The following is a 22,377-nucleotide window of genomic DNA, read 5'->3' on the forward strand; positions in this document are numbered from 1 at the left end:
CCTATTTTAGTATCATCTGCATATTTACAAATCCAATTTACCGCCCCATGCTCCAGATCATTAATATATATGACAAACAGCAATGGTCCCAATACTGGACCCTGAGGTACACCACTTGTCACCGGCCTCCATCCTGACAAACAATTATCTACTACAACTCTCTGGCACCTTCCTTCCAGCCACCACTGAATCCATTTTACTATCTCCAAATTAATACTCAAGGACTTAGCCATCCTAACTAAGTAACCTCCCGTGTGGAATCTTATTGAAAGCTTTACCGAAGTCCAAGTAGACAACATCCACTGCTCTACCCTCATCAACATTCCTAGTCATCTCTTCAAAAAATTCAACAAGACTGGTCAAAAACGACCTTCCACGCACAAATCTGGGTTGAGACCCCCTGATCAGACCCTGTCCCTCCATATACTTATATATATACTATCTCTAAGAACACTTTCCATCAATTTACCTACCACAGACATCAAACTTACAGGCCGATAATTGCTAGGCTTGCTCCTCAAACCCTTTATAAACAAAGGAACCACATGCGCAGTACGCCAATCCTCCGGTACTATACCGATCTCTTATGACATTTGAAAAATCACTGCCAGAGCCTCCGCTATTTCCTCACTAACTTCTCTCAAGGTCCTGGTCAAAATCCTGTCAGGACCTGGAGACTTATCCAACTTTATATGTTTCAAAAGCTCCAGTAGTACCTCTTTCTTAAACACTATTGTCTCTATATATACTCCCTTTGCTTCCTTTACACTGCACAGTTCAATAACCATTTATGGCATGGAAACAGGCCATGTTGGCCCTTCAAGTCCACACCGGTTCACTTGAACAACTCCACTAGCTCAACCCTCCTGCTCTCCGCCCATAACCATTCAACCCCCTCACGTCCATGTACACATCCAACCTTCTCTTAAGTGACAGAAGGGACCCTGATGCAACTATCTAATTCGGAAGATCATTCCATTCTGCCACCGCTCACTGAGTGTAAAAGCATCCTCTAATATTTATCCTAAAGTTTTGTCCCCTTACCCTTTACTCATGCCCTCTTGTTCCAACCTCCCCTGCCCTCAGGGGAAAGAGTCTGTTTATGTCTAGTCTATCTATTCCTTTCATAATTTTAAATACCTCTATCAAGTCCCTCTCAGTCGTCTACATTCCAATGAATAAAGTCCTATTCTCCTTAATCTCTCCCTGTAATCCAGATGCTGTAAGCCAGGCAACATCCTTGTAAACCTTCTCTGCACCCACTCCACCTTATTTATATCCTTTCTATAATTTAGAGACCAGAACTGAGCACAGTACTCCAAACCAGGCCTCACCAATGCCTTAAACAGCTGCAGCATCGCCTCCCAGCTCCTATACTCTATAGTATGATTTATGAAGGCCAGCATACCATATGCCTTCTTAACCACCCTGTCTACATGGGAGTCCACCTTCAGTGAACTCTGTACCATAACCCCCAGGTCCCTTTGCTCCTCTGCGTGCCTCAATGCCCTCCCCTTAACTGTATATGTCCTATTCTGGTTATTTTTACCAAAATGCAACACCTCGCACTTGTCTACATTGAATTCCATCTGCCATCTTTCACCCCACTCTTCCAAACAAACCAAATCCTTCTGCAATCCAAGAAAAACCACTATCCACTACTCCCCCTATTTTCATATCTTCTGCATATTTGCTTACCCAGTTAATCAAACCCTCCTCTAAATCATTAATAAACGAGGGACCCAGCACTGATCCCTGAGGCACCCCATTTGTCACATGATTCTAACCTGACAGACAGTTATCCACCATGACTCTTTGCTGTCTATCTTCCACCCACCTCTGAACCCATGTCACAATCTCTCTATTAATTCCTAGTGACTGAACCTTCCTTATTAACCTTCCATGCAGAGCCTTATCAAAAGCCTTACTAAAATCCAAATAGATCACATCCACCACTCTACCTTCATCCACCTTTTCTGTCGCTTCCTCAAAAAACTCCACAAGGTTCATCAAACATGACTTTCCTTTTACAAACCCATGCTGGGTGCCCCGAATCAATCCCTGCCCATCCAGCTATGCATATATACTATCTCAAAGAATACCCCCCCCATAACCTTCCCCACCACCAAAGTCAAACTTACTGGCCGATAATTACTTGATCTTCACCTACTGCCTTTTTTGAACAATGGAACAACATTTGTAACCCTCCAATCCTGTGGTACCACCCCTTCCTCCAGTGATCTTTGAAAAATCACTGTCAGTGCCCCCGCTATTTGTTCCCTGACCTCCCTTAAAGTCCTGGGAAAAATTCCATCAGGACTAGGAGACTTATCCACCTTAATTGACCCTAGAAGCTCCAAAACTCTTGCTTTACTAATCCTTATCCTCTCCATAACTAAGCCCTTTGCCTCTCTTATCTCATATAGCCCAATGTCCTTTTCAAATTGGATGTTTTCTATTGGCTTTAACTGCTTCTAGGAAGTGTATAGCCATTACTTGGAAATCAGATGCGGATCTAGGGATGGAGAGGTGGCGTTCGGAAAGGCGTTCTTGTATTCCACTTGGGAAAATAACATGATTTACATAATAAATACCATTTTGTTCTTAAAAATACAGAGCCCGTATATATGGTATGAAGGTGTGAGGGACTCCTGAAGGCCCGTCCCATTGGTGACCCTATTGAGAAAGGCTCTGGGGAGGCTAATCGCACTTGGATTTTGACGTGCCGCAGGCATGACTGCCACACCTCAACGGCCAAGTTTTAAAATTCTTAAATAAAAGGCTTTTAAAAAAAGTACATTATTATCTGACTGCACATGAACAACCAGATGAACAGCATTTCTCCAGAACACTGTGCCCACATATACAGACACAATACATTACACATAATTATTATATATAGAACTATAGATCATTATAGCAAAAGAATAAAGGCCTTTGGCTCTTCTATTTTTCAAACTATTTTTCTGCCTGGTCCCACTGACCTGCACCCGGACCATATCCTTCCATTCCCCTCCCATCATAGCGGGCCGAGCGACCCTGCGGTTAGACAGGGTGAATCGCCACCCCAGTCGTCCGACACAAAATCGCAAGGGGCCCCCCGTTCCCTTCTGAGGAGAAGCCAGTGGTTGGTGACACGCGTCACCCAGGAGTGCGGCACCACTTCTGTCTTGCGCGCCGCTGGATGTAGAATGACACCACGACGCGCTGATGTCATTTCCTAAGGCCAGCGTATCCATCACAATAAGTGGGCGGTCTCCTCGAGCAGTAATTCATAATACAGTTCACGTCGTGCTGTGTGGACGTCTCTCATGTCGGCACTGTTGTCAGCAGATGCTACAGGTCCAAATTTTTCTCAAATGTCAAAATTGAACTCAAATTCACCATTTCAGCTGACAACTCATTCCACACTCTCACCCATCTCTGCATGAAGTTCTTTCCAATGTTTCCTTTAAACATTTTCTCTTCACCCTCTCCTCTCGTTCTTATCTCACCTAACATTAGAGTAAATGCAAGCAGGCACTTTATAACTGCCCATCATAATTTTGTCTACCTCTGCAAAATCTCCCCTTATTCTTCTATGATCCAGGGAATAAGGTCCTAACCTGTTTAACCTTTTTTCTTCTGCATTCTTTCAATCTTGTTTTTTAGACATAGAGCATGGTAACAAGCCATTTAGCCCACGAGGCCACGCCACGCAATTTGCTTCCAATGAACCTATCGTATTCATCGGTGTATGTCAACCGGCAGATAGGTCTGCCTCATTTTAATGGTTTTATATCCAGCCTATAATTCAACCCCCATTTTTTTGGCTGTCCAGGCCTCCCAGGAATGACCCAATTTTATTTTAAAACACTCTAATCTCAAGTAACAAAGCTGTAACAAGATAAGTTAAAAAAAATCCCTTGGCCTACCAGGCAGTACCCTCGATGGCCGATTTTGATGCTCCTGTACCTCCTTCCTGATGGTAGTGGGTCAAAGATGGTTTGGAAGGGTCTATAATTCTTTGAGCCTTATTTAAGCAAAGCACCCAGTGAATGTCAACAGGAAAGGGAGACCCCAGTGATCTTCTCGGGCGTTTTCTTGATCTTCTGATATAGGCATGAAGCTTTGTGGCTGCCATCCCATGCAATTATGCAGCCAGACAGGACATGCTCAACGCCAGTGATGCACAATTGCTCAGCAAAAGGAGGTGTGAGACACTCCTTCTGTCCAATAGCCTCCAGGTCACCCTTGAACAAGGTGTAGTACCTAATCTTGGTCCTCTTAATCTTGGTCATGGTTTTTACAAGCAGATTCCACAAATCGGAATTTATGGTTGTGAAACTAAAAATGCTGGGCAGATGATCTACTGATCAATGGCCAGGGTTCCCCATCCAGTGTGGACACTGCAACTGATAAGTGGAAACCACTTCAGTTCTCAGCACAAAGATGGATCCTTCATTAAAGAGGAACGGGGAGGCAACACCTACAATTCAGAGGGTCAGAGGTCGTGATGGATGGAGACACATGGTAGCCCACGCCAAACGGCAAGGCATCTCAATGAATGAAAGATGGAGCTGGTAGACCTGCCCTCCTCAGCCTCCTTAGGAAGAATAAGGGCTGCTGTGCCTACCTGACTAAGGAGGAAGTGTTATAGGTCCAGGGTAGGTTATCCCTTGTGCTCTCCAGTCTGAGAGTAATGGGAATGGTCATCCTTTGTCCTCAATGTGGAGTCAAATGCCATATAGGTCAACAAAACAAAATCAAATTGCTTCCTTAAAACAAAAGTGTCACACAAAACACAAGCGCAGGGAATAGTGTTAAAGGGGGAATGTACAAAGAAAGGAAGGTAGAAATTTTGGGGGTATGGGTGGAGGGAGAGGGATTCCAAAATCTACCCAAGCAACTGAAAGCTTGGTCCTCAATGGCTAAGAAATTTGGAGCAATAATCTTTAAGATTTGCAGGACAATCAATGAGCTACATGGAGGGATTGTACTACCAATCGACTACAATCAGACATGATTAATGGGCTTTAATCACCTTAAAGTGTCAGCACAGCTTGTATGTTCCTGGCCCGGTTCCAAGGCAGGTACTGAGGGAGGGAATATCTGGGAAGGAGGAGTCACAGGTTCAGGGGGTGGGCCAGCCCATACAGCACATGCATACATCTATACACATAGTGCTAGCACCACAGAGATTTTTACACAAAGGACAGAACTTTAAGATGCAATAGGCACAACCAGTTGAACCACCGGCTAATACCTCTGGAAACCTGGCTGCAACTTTGACCTTTGGTGGAGTTTGCATGTTCTTTCAGTGACTAAATGGGCTTCCTCGGGGCGATTATGGTTTCCTGCCGCATCACAAAAGACGGGCGGTTTTGGAGGATGAAGTGGCTGCTGCAACATGCCCCAAGTGCAGTAGAATTGATCAGAAGAGCAAAAATAAGACGGACTCTTGCTTCGGGGGGGGGGGGGAATCAGTGGTCAAGAGGGCTGAAGGGCCTGCCTCTGGTGTCCCGTGCCCCTTCTCCCCTGCGTGGGCACATGCTAGAGCAATGAGCGAACGGGTCAGGGTCTCAGACACGAGCAGCAGGAGGTTTGTGAGGAACGGAAGCTGCAAAGTTGGAGGTCGACTCAGAGAACTGGACATCGACAAACATTCAGGAGGCAAAAGCACGGCTGAGTGCTTCAGCAGCGGATGATCAGCGATAGAAGCAGCAGCTCTTCTAATCTGCACTAAAGTCTTTGTGAATGGAGCCCATTACTCTTTGGTAAGGAAGTTTATCCTTCCCCTCTATCCCCCTAATCTTTCATTTACATTGGCAGTTCTTCACACAGAGGCAGAGGGGATGAAGCTAATAAATAACTCCCTTTAAAGCAACAAGAGATTATGCGTCATTTCATCACATGGCACTTACTGCTGAATTTGTGGCCGTCTGGTAGCAATGCAATCTCACTCGCGGGGCTGATCGTTTCACACCAGTTCTGCTCCTCTGTCCCCGATGACAAATTAAGCAATAAACGACAGGCTGTACATGCACTGGGCTGTCAAAGTGAAGGAAAGGAAGACAAGTGAAGGACAAAAAAACTGCACGTCAGGCCGATCACTTCGGCAGCCAACCCACAATTCAACAGCATCGTAAACACCAAGCTTATCACTGTTGTTCAGGAACCGGAGAATAACTGGTGCAGTTCAGTCCAGGTTCAGTGGCCTTTTATTGCATGTATCGTAAGTGTGTGTGTGTGTGTGTGTGTGTGTGTGTGAGAGAGAGAGGGAGAGTGTAAACTGTCTCTATAGTAATTGTTAATCCACATCAAGACAGTATATTGGAATTATGTTCCTCAAGGAACAGGACAAAAGATTTAGGTTGTCCCCAAACAGATCAAGCCCATCTTTTCATTCTTCTTTTCTTTGGCTTGGCTTCGCGGACGAAGATTTATGGAGGGGGTAAAAGTCCACGTCAGCTGCAGGCTCGTTTGTGGCTGACCAGTCCGATGCGGGACAGGCAGACACGATTGCAGCGGCTGCAGGGGAAAATTGGTTGGTTGGGGTTGGGTGTTGGGTTTTTCCTCCTTTGCCTTTTGTCAGTGAGGTGGGCTCTGCGGTCTTCTTCAAAGGAGGTTGCTGCCCGCCGAACTGTGAGGCGCCAAGATGCACGGTTTGAGGCGATATCAGCCCACTGGCGGTGGTCAATGTGGCAGGCACCAAGAGATTTCTTTAGGCAGTCCCCCCCAAAACTTCCTTTTGTCTTTCAGTGTCTCAAAAGTATAGGTGTGTTTTGCTACTGTTTCTGCCATTTCACTTGGGGCTGATCTGTATTGTGCTGCAGGCAAACCCGGAAAAGGAATTGGCCATCGTGCCTGTCTAGCCTGCTCCACCGTTCAATAAGATCATGGTGTGGCTAAGTCTGCACTCCCCATCCCATTCCCCGTAACCCTGGGATTCAAAAAAATCTATCTACCCATGCCTCAGGTGCACTTAATGAGGCAGCCTCCGCTGCTTCCTCGGGCAGAGAATTCCATGGATTCTGCCAGAGACACTTCTTCCTCTTCTCTGCCACAAATCGCCCCACCCCGACTCCTGAGGCTACATCCCCTCGCTCTAATCAAACCTCTTAAAAGTAATAACCTCCTGCTGCTGTCTCATCTATTTCTTTCATAGTTTGATATGTCTCTAAATCAGTGGTTCTGAACCTCTTTAAGTATTCCCTATGCCATAGGTGCTCTGTGATTAGGGATTGCTTAAGGTGGTATGTGGTGGAAAGAAAAAGTTTGAAAACCACTGCTGAACGACCCCATCATCCTATAAACTCCATAATCTCTCCTCATAATTTACCCCCTCCATTTCGAGAATAATACAGGTGATCTCTTCAGCACTGGCTCCAAAACCAATATTTTCTTTCTCAAGGAGGCTGGAACTGCACTTAGAACCTCCCTGTTCATAAGTTCTAGCAAAGGAAGCCCAACACTCCATTTTCCACCTTGATTTCCTGCTGACTCTCATTAACGTGGTTCATGTACAAACACTCCCAGGTCTCTCTGTAGAAATCCTTACACATTACATAATATAGAACAGGGAACATTACAACACAGTATAGACCCTTTGGGCCTTGATGTTGCACTGACTTGTATATTCCTACCAAAGTTAAAAAAAAAATCAAAAACCTTCCTTGTAATCCTCCATTTTTCTTTCATCCATATCTTAAATGTCCCAAACGTTTCAGCTTCCACCACTGATGCTGACAGGACATTCCAGGCACCCACAGCCCTCTGTGTGAAAAAAAAAACATACCCCTGATGGCTCCCCTAAACCTTGTACAGATGTCCTAGTATTTGATATTCCTGCCCTCAGAAAAAGGCGCTGGCTGTCCACTATGCCTCTCAGAATCTTGTAGACCTTTATTAAGTCACCTCTCATCCTTCTACACTACAAAGAGAAACACCCCAGCTCTGATAACCTCTGATAAGATTTATTTTCTAATCCAGGAAACAATCTGGTAAATCTGTGCACCCTCTCCACAGGTCCCACATCCTTCCTATAATGAGGTGACCAAAACCGAACACTATGTTTCAAGTGCGGTCTCACGAGAGATCTGTAGAGTTGCAACATGACCTCTCGGCTCTTGAACTCAAGCCCCTGACCAATGAAGCCCGGCATCCCATATCATCTGATTGCACAAGTATAACCCAATGAAACAGTGTTCTCTGGTCCTCAGTGCAAAGCACACAACCTGACCTAACACACATACAGACAAACAATGCATACAAAGGGCAAGAATTCATGTGCACAAATAAATAAAAAATATATTGTTTCATGACTAGGAGAGTCTTGGCTGGTCAGTGTGAACAGTTCCTTTGGTCGTTCAGCATTCCCGCTGCCCGTGGGAAGAAGCTGCTCCTCAGCCTGGTGGTGCTGGCACTGATCCTCCTGGATCTGCTTCCCAACGGGAGTAGCTTCATTATGACGAACTGGACAGATGAGTAGCTGAGGACAACATAGGTCAGAATAGACCAATTGGAAAAATAGGTTATGGGTGTGAGGTTGGAAAACAAAATAGATTTTTAATAGAATAGGTTTCCATGGGTGGGCACAGCATTGTGGTGTTCTAGGATCAAATTGAATGGCAGGACAGGCTTAAAAGTGTGGGTGGCTGACCCCAGCTCCAAGGGTTCTTGTAGCTTTCCCTTTAAACGCCCTCCATCCTCAAAGCTGCCGCACAGAAATTCAGTCTGCCTGCTCTCTAAATCAGTCCAAAGCAGCTGCCGAAACTCTGATCATGAGCTGACCTCAGTAAATTGGGTCCAAATGTCACCTTCCATTTGAATCTTTCGGTTGACCAGCCACGTCCACGTCGCTGTAAATTACCCAGGCTTCACAAGATTTGGATGGCCGCATCAGGCCTGCACCTCGAGTGACCTGCTGGCCCATCCACAAATTCCATTAAGGGGCGGATGATTTAGTGAGGTGAGAGCTTTTGCAGACAACTTCATTTGGAGAGAGTGCAGAAGATGTGTTGGCAGGTGGTCCAAGTCTGGCCAGAGATAATCAAAGGCATTAAGTATGGAAAAGGCAGAGAGGAGTGTGTGCTTTCAAGCAGAGAATGTTGGTCAACTGGGGGAACGAGGTCATTGGATAGAAATGGATGGAGAGACCAGAGAGGTCAACGTAGGAAACACTCCATCCATCCTTGTAAGCGAATGAGGGGTTGAGGGCTTAACTTTATTTGAAAATTAGTGAAGCTACTTGTCATTTGTCACAGTCAAGATGCTTTATGCGAAGCAGCAAAACGTACAGTCTTGAGAAATTGATCCATTAATTGTGTAGCAGAAAGCAATAGCCCACTGTGATGCAATTCCTCGCACAATCGTACACCCTTTCTGCATGTGGCAAAAGAGCACGTTGGTTGCTGGATATCTTCTGAGGATAGAAGGGAAGACAAAGTCGAAGTTGGTAACATTTTTTTTAATTTAAAGGCACAGCATGTTTACAGGCCCTTATGGCCCACAAATTTACAATGCAGGAATACACCCTTAGAACTATAGAACACACATACAGACAAACAATACATGCGCAGGACAATATTCAAACACACACACACACACAAACACACACACACACACACACACACACACACACACACACACACACACACACACACACACACACACACACACACACACTCTTGAATCTCGTTCTCGATGGGAGTAGCTGAAAGATGCTGTGTGCAGGGTGGAAGGGATCCTCAATGATTTTGCACACCCTCTGCAGAAAAACGATCACATTGCTGGGAAGTGGGAGTGGGTGGGGGGAAGGGAGACACCAGGGATCCTCTCTGCCACTCTTATCTTTCTTCTTTGGCTTGGCTTCGCGGACAAAGATTTATGGAGGGGTAAATGTTTCGGCCACGAATCTAGCCATTTGAAAAGCTCTTTGAACCATAGATCTACAGTACTGAAACAGACCCCATGGCCCTTATAATCTGTGCCAGTTTATATTTTTCTCTTAAGTCCCACTGTCCTGCACCTGGACCATATCCCAAATTGGCCCTCCGGTTTACATACCTCCAAATTCTATAAAAATTGAAATTGTCTGAATTTAGCAACTCATTCTACACTCCCAATACTCTCCCTCTATGCTCCCTTTAGACATTTCTCCTTTCATTTTATCCTGTCTCCTCTAGTTTGTTATCTCACCTAACCACAGTGGAAAATGCCCGCTTGTATTTGCTTTACCCATAACCATCATAATTTTACGTGCATGTGACCAATTAACATCTTAACCCAATACGTCTTTGGAATGTGGAAGACAGCTGGAGCACCACAGGAAGCATATGCAGACATGGGGAGATTGTACAAACTCCCTGCAGACAGTGGCAGTTTGAACCTGGGTCACTGGCGCCAAGGTGGCAGAGATTGGGTTGACAAGCAGATTATTTTTCTCCTACAGGGTAAAAATACATCACAGGCCAAGGAACATGCATTTAAGGGGAGAGGGGAAAAGTTTCATGGAGGTGTGCGAGGTATGGTTTTTTTATCCCCTCACAGAGAGTGGTGGGTGTCTGGAATGAGTTGCCAGGGGTAGTGAAAGAAGTCGATAATGCGAGGGAATCGAAGGATATGGATCATGGATCATTGTACACAGTTCAGACCTTCAGCCCACAATGTCGTGCTGACCTATGTAAACCCACTCCACAACAATCTAATCTATCGTCACCTCACACCCATTACCCTCAATTTTTCTTACTTCCGTGTGCCTGTCTAAATTCCCTATTGTACCAGCCTCCAACACCATCCCCAGCAATGCATTCCATGAACCCACCACTCTCTGCATTTTATAAAAGGAAACTTACCCTTGACATTTCTCCTAAAGTTTCCTTCACTCACCTTGTCCAGATCTCCTCTGATGTTTGCTGATGTTGTCCTGGGAAAAAAGATTCTGGCTGTCCATCTTTCATAAATGTATATACCTCGATTCAGTCATCTCTCATCCTTCGCCACTCCAAAGAGCAAAGCTCAAGCTCTCTCAACTTTGCTTCATGAGACATGTTCTCCAATACAGACAACATCTTGGTAAACTTCCTCTCTAAAGCTTCTATACTCTACCCTGTGACCATAACTGAACACAATATTGCAAGTGTGGTCTAAATAGAGTTTTATAGAGCTACAACATTACCTCATGGTTTATGAACTCAATCCCCCAATTAATGAAGGCCAGCACACCATTAACCTTCTTAACTATGCTATCAACTTCCATGGTAACCTTGGGGAGTCTATGGACATGGCCACTAAGATCTCTCTGTGCGTCCACAAGCAAAGATTCTGCCATTAACCACATACTTTACCTCGAAGTTTGACCTTCCAAAGTGCATCACATCACACTTATCTGGACTGAATTACATCTGCCACTTCTCTGCTCAATTCTGCATCTTGTCTATATCCCGTTTACACGATCCACAAGACCTTCCACCTTCGTGTCATCTGCGTGCTCACTGACCCACCCCTCAACTTCGTCATTGAAATCATCGATAAAAACCACCAAGGCCAGAACAGATCCCTATGGAAGACCGCAAGTCACTGACCTCCAGGCAAAATTCTGTTTAGAATCACCCTCTATGCATTCAAGCCGATTCTGAATCGAAACATCCAAGGTTCCATGGATTTCATTGAAAAAATAATGACACCGTGTAGTGCACATAATTGGTGTAAGCAAGAATACTTCAAGGATGAATTATTTCTTTTTGACAAAGGAAGTTGTCTAAAATTATTTCCACTGGAGGGAGAAATGGTGAGATAACAGACATTATTAGGTTTAGCAGTGAACAGATAGATCAGATGAATGGGACAATTGCATGTTTCAGGTTTTGTATGAGTTTCTACAAAATGACTAATTCATCTAAATTTCTAATAGAGTGATGTTAGCAGAGACATTGATCTGACTGTATGATACCTTGTTGCTCTTTTTAATGTAATGTTTAAAGATACAGCACGGTAACAGGCCTTTCTGACCCATGAGCTCACACCATCCAAGTCACCATCCAATGACAGGTAAATGACTAATTAACCTACTCAACCTATACATCTATAGAAACGTGGGAGGAATCTCATGCAGGCACAGGGAGAGCGTACAAACACCTCCCAGAGAGAGGCAAATGTGAACTTGGATCGCAGGTTAAATATTAGCGTGGCGCTAACTCTGTGCCCTGAGATGTTCAACACCAATTGTCTGACCTGACGCCCCTCCTTGACTTACAGACTGCTATTTGCGCTTGTGTTCAGTGGCATCAGTGAAAGGATCAGGCCATTCAGCCCATCACATCTCTTTGTTAATTCAATTCAGGCTATTGTTTCTGGCTTAACCCATCTATCCTTCCTTCCTATAATGGAACACACAGTTACTGGATGTCCAAGGCTGAAATCCTACAAACTCATTCCAAGATTGGATGGGGTACCTGTAGCTTAATGGTGCTGAATTAAATTGTTAATTGTCATGTGTATACATGGTGATAAACTTAATTTTGCGTGCTACCCAGGCAAGTCAACCTCTCCACAGTGCGGAAGGTTGGATGAGAAGTAAAACATTGTGTTACAATAAAACGGATATGTAGAACGGAGTGTTAACTTATTATTCCTCAGCTTCCCGCTAATCCTCCTTCCAATCACCATAAACCACTGGTTTTCAAACTTTTTCTTTCCACTCACGTACTACTTTAAGTAATCCCTATGCCATCTGTGATTAGTAAGGGATTGCTTAAGGTGGGATGTGGGTGGGAAGGGAAGGTTGAGAATCACTGCTCTGAATCCAATTGTTACTGAAATATTTCACTTGAGAAAAATTGTCAATGGCCCATTTCCTTTGGCGTTAGGAAATCGCACACATGACAAGTTAATCAGATACAAATAAAACAGTGGTTTTCAAACATTTTCTTTCCACTCACATACTACCTTAAGTAATCCCTTAATAATCACAGAGCACCGATGGTATAGGAAATTCTTAGAGTGGCATGTGAGTGGAAAGAAAACGTTTGAAAACCACTGCCTGAAACCATTGTCCTAATTGACCTCCATGAATTCAGAGAAGAGGCCCCCTCACCATGTAAGAAGATGGAATAGAAGTCCCAGTTGGTCATAGAGTCATAACATTGGATCTAAGAATTTAAGATGGGCAAGTCTATCATCGATTCCTTTGGAATTCTACCAACCGAGGACTGTGAAGATGGAGTCACCAAATACATTAAAGGTTGCGATACAAAGATAGGCTATTCAGCCCATTGAGATTGTCCCACTATTTAATAATGAGCTGATCCATTTTCCAACTCAGCCCCTCTGCTCAGACTTCTCCCCATAACCTTTGATGCCCTGACTAATCAAGAAACTAGCAATCTCTCTCTTAAATTATACTAACGTCTCTGTCTCCACAACCTCCTGTGGTAACAAATTCCACAGATTTACCACCCTCTGGCTAAAGAAATTTTTCCATCTTTGTTTCAAGTACAATCCTGAAGTTGTGCCTTCTTGTCCTAGATTTTCCCACCATGGGTATCAATCTTTCCACAACTTCTCTGTCCATGCACCAACATTCAAAAATTTTCAATGGGATCTCCTCCTGTTCTCCAAAATTCCCATGAATACAGGCCAAGAACCATCACTCTCTCCTTATACGATTCCTGGAATCATCCTTGTGAACCTCCTCTCAATGACAAGAATCTCAAGAAGTGAGAGAAGATTTACTGGGATGTTGCTAGGACGTGAGAAACTGAGTTACAGGGAAAGTTAAACAGGCAAGTTTTATTAATGATAGTTTGTAACCTCTGAAAGGTAAGTTCCAGCTTACTTTTGTATATTTGGCTTTATCCATAGCGAAAAAAATGTATTACTAGTACGTGGAAAAATACAAATATGATTGATATTAATAAATGGCATAATGAGATGAAATATTGTTTAAAAATAGAAAAAATTATGTATGTTTCACATGATAATTATAATTTTTTAATTAATAAGTGGCTGTTAAACTCAGAAGATTTACATTTCAATTTATATTGACTAGATTTTAATATGTATATTTAACTTTTGCTTTAATATTCTTTCTTTTCTTTATGGCTCTCCTTAGGAGAGTTGGCTGAAGGGGGGGGGGTTCTTTTCTTTTTTTCTATATATAAAAAAAATTCATGTCCATGTTTAATTGTTGCATATGTCATATATTAATTGTTTTTTGAACGAATAAATAAAGTTTAAAAAAAAACAGGTAAGGTCAGTGGTTCTCAACTTTTTTCTTTCCACTCACATGCCACCTTAAGTAATCCCTTACTAATGACAGAGCACTTGTGGTATGTCAGTGGGGACAAAAAACATTGAGAACCATTGGGTAAGAACTTTATTCCCTGGAGCATCGGAGAATGAGGGGAGAATTGATAGAGGTATAGAAATTTATGAATGATATTGATAGAGCAGCCTTTTCCCACTGAGATTACGTGAGATACAAACCAGACGATAAAGGTTGAAGGTGAAAGGTGAAATGTTTAAAGTGAACATTGTGGGGAACTTCTCGCAGAGTGATGAGAGTGTAGAACAAGATGTCAGCTGAATTAATGAATATTAGTTCAATTTTGACAGGTAAGAAAAATTTTGATCTGTACCTGAATGGGAAGGGTGTAGAGGGATATGGCCCCAGTGCAGATCATTGGGACTGACACAGAGTAAATAACTTGAGAGGCTGAGTCTGAGTCACTGATCTACAGGCTTTTATTCACAATGGACAAGGACCTCATCCTGTGTTGTGACCCAGTTTTTCTGGGGAAGGGTCAAAGTGATGGAGGCTTTATATAAAGTTGTAAGCTGTGTAGAGGCTGTTAAGAGTGTGTAAGGTGACTTGGACAGGTTGGGTGAATGGGCAAATGCATGGCAGATGCATTATAATGTGGATAAGTGTGTGGTTATCCATTTTGGAGGAAAGAATGGAAGGGCTGAGTACTATCTTAATGGTATCCATTTAGGAACAGGGGAGATGCAAAGAGACCTGGGTGTCGCTGTGCATCAGTCATTAAAAGTGGGCAGGCAGGTGCAGCAAGCAGCAAAAAAGCCGAATGGTATGTTGGCGTTCATATCAAGAGGATTCGAGTTCAGGGGCAGAGACGTATTGATGCAGTTGTATAGGGCCTTGGTGAGACCTCACCTGGAGTATTGTGTTCAGTTTTGGTCTCCTTATCTGAGGAAGGACATCATTGCCATGGAGAGAGTGCAGAAAAGGTTGACCAGATTGACGCCAGGGATGGCGGGACTTGCATATGAAGAAAGGCTAGAACGACTGGGCTTGTACTCGCTGGAGTTTAGACAATTAAGAGGAGATTTAATAGAAATGTTCAAAATTCTTAAGGGATTTGACAGGCTAGATGCAGGAAGATTGTTCCCAAAGTTGAGCAAGTCTAGAACCAGGGGGGTCACAGTTTAAGGATAAAGGGGAAGTTCTTTAGGACTGAGATGAGGAAGAATTTTTTCACTCAGAGGGTGGTGAATTTATGGAATTCGCTGCCACAGGAAGTAATTGAGGCCGGTTCCATAGCTATATTTAGGAGAGAGTTAGATTTAGTACTTGTGACTAGGGGGATCAGGGGGTATGGAGAGAGGGCTGGAACAGGGTACTGAGTGGATGATCAACCATGATAAAAATGAATGGTGGTGTAGGCTTGAAGGGCGAAATGGCCTCCTCCTACACCTATTTTCTGTGTTTCTATGTTTCTATGTAGTGAATCTCTGCCAAGCTGCCTGTCTCCCCTTTGGCGAGCTTTGCTGTATTAACATTGGCTGTGCGTTATCTCTACTGTTAAGGACACTCCCCTTGTATATAACTGTATATGCATCTATTGTCTTTCATTATTGTACCATGAGTTTCTGCTAATAAAAGCCATGATTATTGTTTGACCACTTCGTCTTTGTCTACTTCATCAACTGGCACTTCAAAGGTCAAAAGAGGGAAGGGTCGCAGGTATAGTTAAAGGATGGGGCGGAGCCAGGTAGTCAGGAATACAATGTAGTTCAACACTTCCCACAAGGATAGTGCAGAATTATAATTTGGGACTAGATGGGCTGAAGGGCCTGTTTCTGTGCTGTAGTGTTCTGTGCTTCTGTAAAAGAGAGTGTGTGTGTGTGTGTGTGTGTGTGTATGTGTGTGTGTGAGAGAGAGACAGACAGACAGACAGACAGAGAGAGAGAGAGAGAGAGAGAGAAAGTGAGGCCAAGATTTGCTGTTGCACTTTCCTGACAAATGAGGAGATGTATGTCCAGTGCTGGAGATGTGGAACGAGCTGTCATCTGAAGTGGTGAATGCAGGTTCAATTTTAATATTTAAGAAGAATTTGGACAGCTACATGGATGTGAGGTATGGAGGGCTATGGACTGGCAGAAAAAATGGTTCAGCACAGACTAGAAGGGCCGAAGGGGACTGTTTCTCTGCTGTAATGTTTTATGGTTCTATAATAGGTTAGTACTTTAGTTCTTTACTCTCTCCACCTCAGAGTTATTGATGTATAGTGGAGGATGGTCGTCCCTAGTCCTCCTGACGTCCACAATCATCTTCTTTGCCTTGTCCTCATTGAGAATCAGTTTGTTATTCTCACACTATAGCACATATATTTAAAACATATTATTGAAACAATCATGTTCAATAATTTGAGAGATAAAGCAAAGGGGGAGGGGGGGAGAGAGAGAGAGAGAGAGAGAGAGAGAGAGAGAGAGAGAGAGAGAGAGAGAGAGAGAGGCCAAGATTGCATCATTGAACCATGCCACAGCCTTGAGGACTCCATGGTCTGCTCCACCCTTGCTCTGCCCCTATATCTGCTGTCCTTATGAGGACACCACGATTGAAGTAAAAACACAATGCTGGAGAAACGTACCAGGTCAAACAGTGTACTTTATGTTTTGAAGGTAAAGATACATAACTAATGAAGGGCTTGAGCCCTTCGTCAAGGTATGCTACATAAGGACACTTTTTGGCCTACTGAGTTCCTCCCACATTGTGTTTTAACAGGGAATTGGGGGAGTACTCCATCATCCTACCGACAATGGGACATCTCTGGTGAGTGTTTTGCCGCAGGATTCCCATCCTCGGATTTCGTCAGGGAGAGTGGCACGATAGCCAACCCCCTCCCAGCTATGTAAGCAAGGAGGAAGGCCTAATGACGTTGCAGAAAAATGCACAGCTTTGAGGGCTAATTACCAGACAGTTCAATCTTTTACAATGTATGATCAATTTAGTTAAAGAGAACCTTCAGGCAATTTGTTTTACAGTTAATTTGTTCATACATTTTCTGCCCTTTTTTTGCTGCTGTCAGTTCCTGGGAGGATGAGAATCTTCTTTCCCCAGTGCAATATAATTGATGTTACTTGCTTCAACTCTGCACCACTGTGTGAGCACGGCTGATGTGTTTCGTTCTAATATCATGACTTTGTGATTTTCAAGCAGGTGATTAGAGTCTGGCCAATAACACTCAATCTGTCACCTCATCATTAACCAAATTCAAGCACCATGCAAAGAAAGGACAGAAGGGAGGGGGGAAAAAACAATCTTGCATTTGCATAAAAAAACCTTTTTAGAAATATTTGCAGCAGAGAACGAAACTGTTCAGTTCAGCTAAAAATAGATGCTCTAGGCTCCTCCAACATTGCTGCAACAGTCGAGAAACCACACTGACGCTTCCACTTTCTCGGAAGACAAAGGAAGTTCAGCATGTCTCCCTTGTCCCTCCATGACTTCTATTAGGTGCACCATCGAAAATGGACTTGCCGGATGCATCATAGGCTGGGACGGGAGCTGGTTGGATAAAGCTGCAGAAGGCAGTGCGGGTAGCTCAGATCATCAGGCCGACTTCCCTCCCCGACACGGACTCGACCCGCATCGCCCACTGCGTCGGGGAGGGCAGCTGAGGCGCCTTGCGTCCTGTGAACCTCCCTCGTCCCATTTTCGAGAAGGCTCAGGAGTGTGAAAGTGTGCACTAATGGAGCTGAAGACACTTTCTGCCCTGCAGCCATCAGGTTCTTGAATGAACCCCATTACAGTGTTCTCACAGAGTTAAACAAAAACTTGTGATTCTGCAGAGGTCATTTACTGCATCTGATTCTCCTGATATGTTGTTCTTCCAATTTACAGGTCACCTTCGTTTGGCAATGCATGAGGCCATGGACAAACATATCAGTGTGGAATTAAAATGGTTGGCCACTGGGACATCCTTGCTACTGTAGTGGACAGAGCGAATGTGCTCAGTTAAACAATCTCTCTGTCTGCGTCCAGTCTCCTTGTTAAAGTCGACGAGATCATCAAGGATGCATAAGGTAACACTAATGTAGTCATCAATTTAGTGGAGGAAGAGTTGAGCAGCCTTGCCTGTGTAGGCTTGTAGCATGGATTACTCCATGTAGCTAACAAAAAGGCAGGCATAGCTGGGGCCCATGAGGGTCCCCATAGCTACCCCTTAGACAAAGTGGAATGAATTAAAGGAAAAGTTATTGAGGTTGAGGACAAGATGTGCCAGGCTTACATCCCCTTCATAGTTCTTCAAAGAATGAGATGCAAACTCTTGGTCTGCTTGGATATTACGACACAGGCGGTGGAGGGTAGTGGTGGAGAGGGACTGGTTGGGTCTGTTGTCAAAGACGAAATGAAGGACATTGAGGCCTTCAGTATGGGGAATGTCGATGTGTAGTGATTGGATGTCCATGGTGAAGATGAGATGATTAAGTTAAGGGAACTAGCAGCTGAAATGGTGGAGGGCATATGAGATATCGCTGATGTAGGTGGGGAAGCTCTGAACCAGGCGAGAAAAAATTGGGTCAAAGTAAGCAGATACCAGTTCAGTGGACACTTGTGTTTGAAGATCTAGGGTAAGACGTAGACCCAGGCAGTGTGGGGTGGGGAAACAATGAGAATGGAGGCCGCAAAAGGGAGGTGACACTGGAAGTGATGAGGTTCAGAGATAGTAGGTGGATGTGTTTAGTGGAAGGGTTAAGTAAGAGGAGGCGTCGGAGAGTTTTTAACTGGCTTTGGCCAGATAGAGGTCAGTGCTCCTGACCACAACAGCACCACTCCTGCCGAAGGATTTGATAGTGAGGTTGGTGGAGAGAGGGGAAGGCGGAGCGTTCTGAGGGGATGTCTCAGCAACCGTTGGAAATTTGAAGATCCAGAGCGGGCTAGATGAGATGCCCAGGAGGAGGATGAGAGAAAGGGTCTGTAGTAGGGGGTGTGGAGGAAGTCGGCATGAGACGGAGCCAACACAAGAAGATGTTGGCATCTTGAAGCTCGTTGAGGTGTGGGCGAAGAGGAATAAAGGGGAGGCTCTATTGAGGATAGAACTGGGGATTGGTAGGTTCATTGGTGTTTTTGCGCAGCAGGGACTCATGGAATGGAAGGCCCTGAAACCATGCTTCATGTCTTTAAAAAAGGAAATTACCCCATTGGCAATGTTGCTCAATGAATGAATCAATTCCTATTGTTGCTTTGGTATAACATTTTTTACCATGTCCCGTGCAGTCTGAAATGTATATGTGGGGAATGATGGTCCCTTAACATCCACAATTCTATCTCATTCACCCTGATCAATCTACATTATTGCATTGATCATTGCTCTGGCAATAAAATGATGTGATTGATTCATACATTTCTTTAAATTATAATTAAGATTTCTGCTGCAAAAAAATTGCACTGTGGGCTTATTAAATGATTGGAACTAAATTATTTTGGTCGATAATGGGCTTTTTTTCTTGAAATACAGGATGGTTCAAAGGTAAGTGTGTGTCGTCTATTGGTTTGCATTCCTCGGTCCTGTTGGTGAGGGATACAGTTTTCGCCTGCCTTTCTGGACAACAGGCCCACCCGTCCCCCTCCACCATCACCCTCCCCTGGCTGGTGGAACTTGACTTTTCCCCCAATAACTTCTTCATGTTCTCCAAATCAAAGGGGTAGCCATGGGTACCTGCATGGACTCCAGTTGGGCCTGCCTTTTGGTGGGCTACATGGAGCAATCCATGTTGCAAGCCTACACAAGGCAAGGCCCCTCAACTCTTCCTCCGCCTTATCGATGACTACTTTGGTGCAGCCTCATGCACCCATGACATGATGAAAGATTAAATCATCTAGGATTGTATTCACTCGAGTTCAGAAGAATGAGAGGAGATCTTATAGAAACATATAGGATTATGAAGGGTATGGATAGGATAGATGTAGGAAGGTTTTTTGAGCTGGCCGGGGAAACTAAAACGAGAGGACACAGTCTCAAGATTCGGGGGAGTAGATTTAGGACAGAGATGAGGAAAAATAGTTTTTCCCAGAGAGTAGTGAATGTTTGGAATTCTCTAAGCAGGGAAGTGGTTGAGGCGGCTTCATTAGACATATTTAAAATTCGGCTAGATAAATGTTTATGTGATAGAGGAATTAGAAGTCAGGTAGGTGGAGTTAGGTCATAAATTAGATCAGCCATGATCTTATTGAATGGCGGAGCAGGCTCGATGGGCCATTTTTGGCCTACTCCTGTTCCTACTTCCTATGTTCCAATGTTCCTATGAGTTCGGTGACTTTATCCACACTGCCGCCAACTTCCACCCCGACCTCAAATGCACTTGGTCCATCTCTAGCAACACGATCCTTCGAGACAAACGCTCGACAGACATCTTCTACAAACCCACCAACTCCCATAGTTACCTCGATGACTCCTTTTCACACCCTGTCCCCTGTAAGGATACCATTCCATTCTCTCAGGTCCTTCAACTCCGTTGCATCTTCACCCACGACGAGGACTTCCATGCCAGATCATCAGAGATGTCCTCCTTCCTCAAACAACATGGCTTTCCCTCTACAACCATCAACTCAGTCTTCACCCGTATGTCCTCCATTACCCGCACATCTGTTCTGGTCTTATCCACTCCCACCTGCTGTGAAGACAAGTACCCCTTGTCCTCATCTGCCATTCCACCAGCCTCCACATCCAGCATTGTAAGGCCTTACCAGTAACCACTGAGATAAGCTGAGGAAATGATAGGCTTTAATACACAGAAGAACCTTGCTGGCCCGAATCCCAGGATAGGAATGGCAGCAAAGGAAAGGTGGCTCAACCTTTATCTCCCAGGACCACGGGGGAGCAGTCATAGGGTATGAGTCATCCATGGGTGGGCCAGCTCCATATATACAATGGACAATGATAACTAGATACAATGGAGGAAACATATCACCACAAATATATCATCCTCCGGCATTTCTGTCACCTCCTGCATGGTCCTGCCTCCAGCCACATCTTCCCCTCTCCTCCACTCCCCATCTTCCTGTCTCTGAGGCTCCCCCGTCCGCTCCTCCCTCCTCACCAATCAGCCCCTTGGTGACTATCCCTGCGATGGCTGGAGATGCTCTACTTGTGCCAGTCCCTCCTACCTTGCCTCCCTACCCGTTGTGGTCTCCTCTACATCAGAAAGACAGGTCACTGCAATAGTGAGGATCTCCCAGTGGCCACCCATTATGTATATATTTTATATAAACAAATGCACGGACATATAAAAAAAAAGTATATGTAAACATTTTGGATTAATTTACTCGGTTACAGCATACCGTTCATCAACCTCACAGCTGTGGAAAGAAGCTGTTTCCCAGCCTGGTTATGAGTCAAAGCTACTGAATGCTGGACACAAAGGATCCTCAGCAAGTCCTTGAGCCTCATTTCAACAACCATGTTTGTAATCGTGCCATGTGTGGCTTTCTCTGCTCTAATGATGTGGATGATGTTGGGATTTACTGGACATCTCTAATTACCCCTGAGCCAAGGTGGCACTTAGCAATCAACTATGTCTGAAGTCACATCTGGGCCAGACCAGGCCAATTCCCTCCCCTGAAGGACTTCAGTGGCCCAGATGTGTTTTAACAATCCAGCTACTTCACGATCAGTGTTAATCATTTCAGCTGTGTTAATTACTCAAATTTGCATACTCCAGATGCAGTGGTGGGACCTGGTCAATCAATCATCCTTCATACGCTGGTCCAGAAACTTCACGCATTTATTGCTGGGATTGAACTTTCTTTCCGATCATGGTGAGTGAATTTGTGCAGGCTACGTCTCCGACATCGTTTCCTAATTTTTGAATTTTAGGGTGAAACACAAATGTCTGTGGGCACTGTGATTGTAGTTGAAATGCAGAAAGGCTGGATGAACTCAACTGGTCTCGTAGCATAGGACCTGCTGAATTCCTCCTGTGTCTAATTTCAGGGTGTCATTGCTGGCAGTTTTTCCATTAATCATTATTACTAAAGTGTGCGCACGTTTGACTGTTACTGATATGATGTATTTGTTTGAGGAGGCAGTGGCCAACACAGGGGGAAATGGGGACATCCCCACCCCCCACCCCCCGTTGTGAAGGAGAAGCATG

The 22,377-nt window shown here is 44.3% G+C and overlaps 2 long non-coding RNA genes across 3 annotated transcripts in view; one reads left to right on the top strand and one right to left on the bottom strand.

Moving 5' to 3' along the window:
• The window catches only part of LOC138740158 (uncharacterized), a 42,855-nt gene extending 36,708 nt beyond the window's left edge, over positions 1 to 6,147 (bottom strand). The window contains exon 1 of the long non-coding RNA XR_011342714.1: positions 5,904 to 6,147. This is a non-coding gene — a long non-coding RNA (uncharacterized lncRNA). The remainder of the gene's footprint in view (positions 1 to 5,903) is intronic.
• LOC138740157 (uncharacterized) lies at positions 6,013 to 22,377 on the top strand. Of its 2 annotated transcripts, none has more exons than XR_011342712.1 (4): positions 6,013 to 6,187; positions 18,125 to 18,306; positions 21,946 to 22,042; positions 22,313 to 22,377. It is a non-coding gene; the product is annotated as an uncharacterized lncRNA (long non-coding RNA). The 2 variants fall into 2 exon arrangements; XR_011342713.1 differs by lacking the exon at positions 6,013 to 6,187 and adding an exon at positions 11,962 to 12,030.

The sequence above is a fragment of the Narcine bancroftii genome, chromosome 7, assembly GCF_036971445.1.
Source record: "Narcine bancroftii isolate sNarBan1 chromosome 7, sNarBan1.hap1, whole genome shotgun sequence".
Taxonomy (NCBI): Eukaryota; Metazoa; Chordata; class Chondrichthyes; order Torpediniformes; family Narcinidae; genus Narcine; species Narcine bancroftii.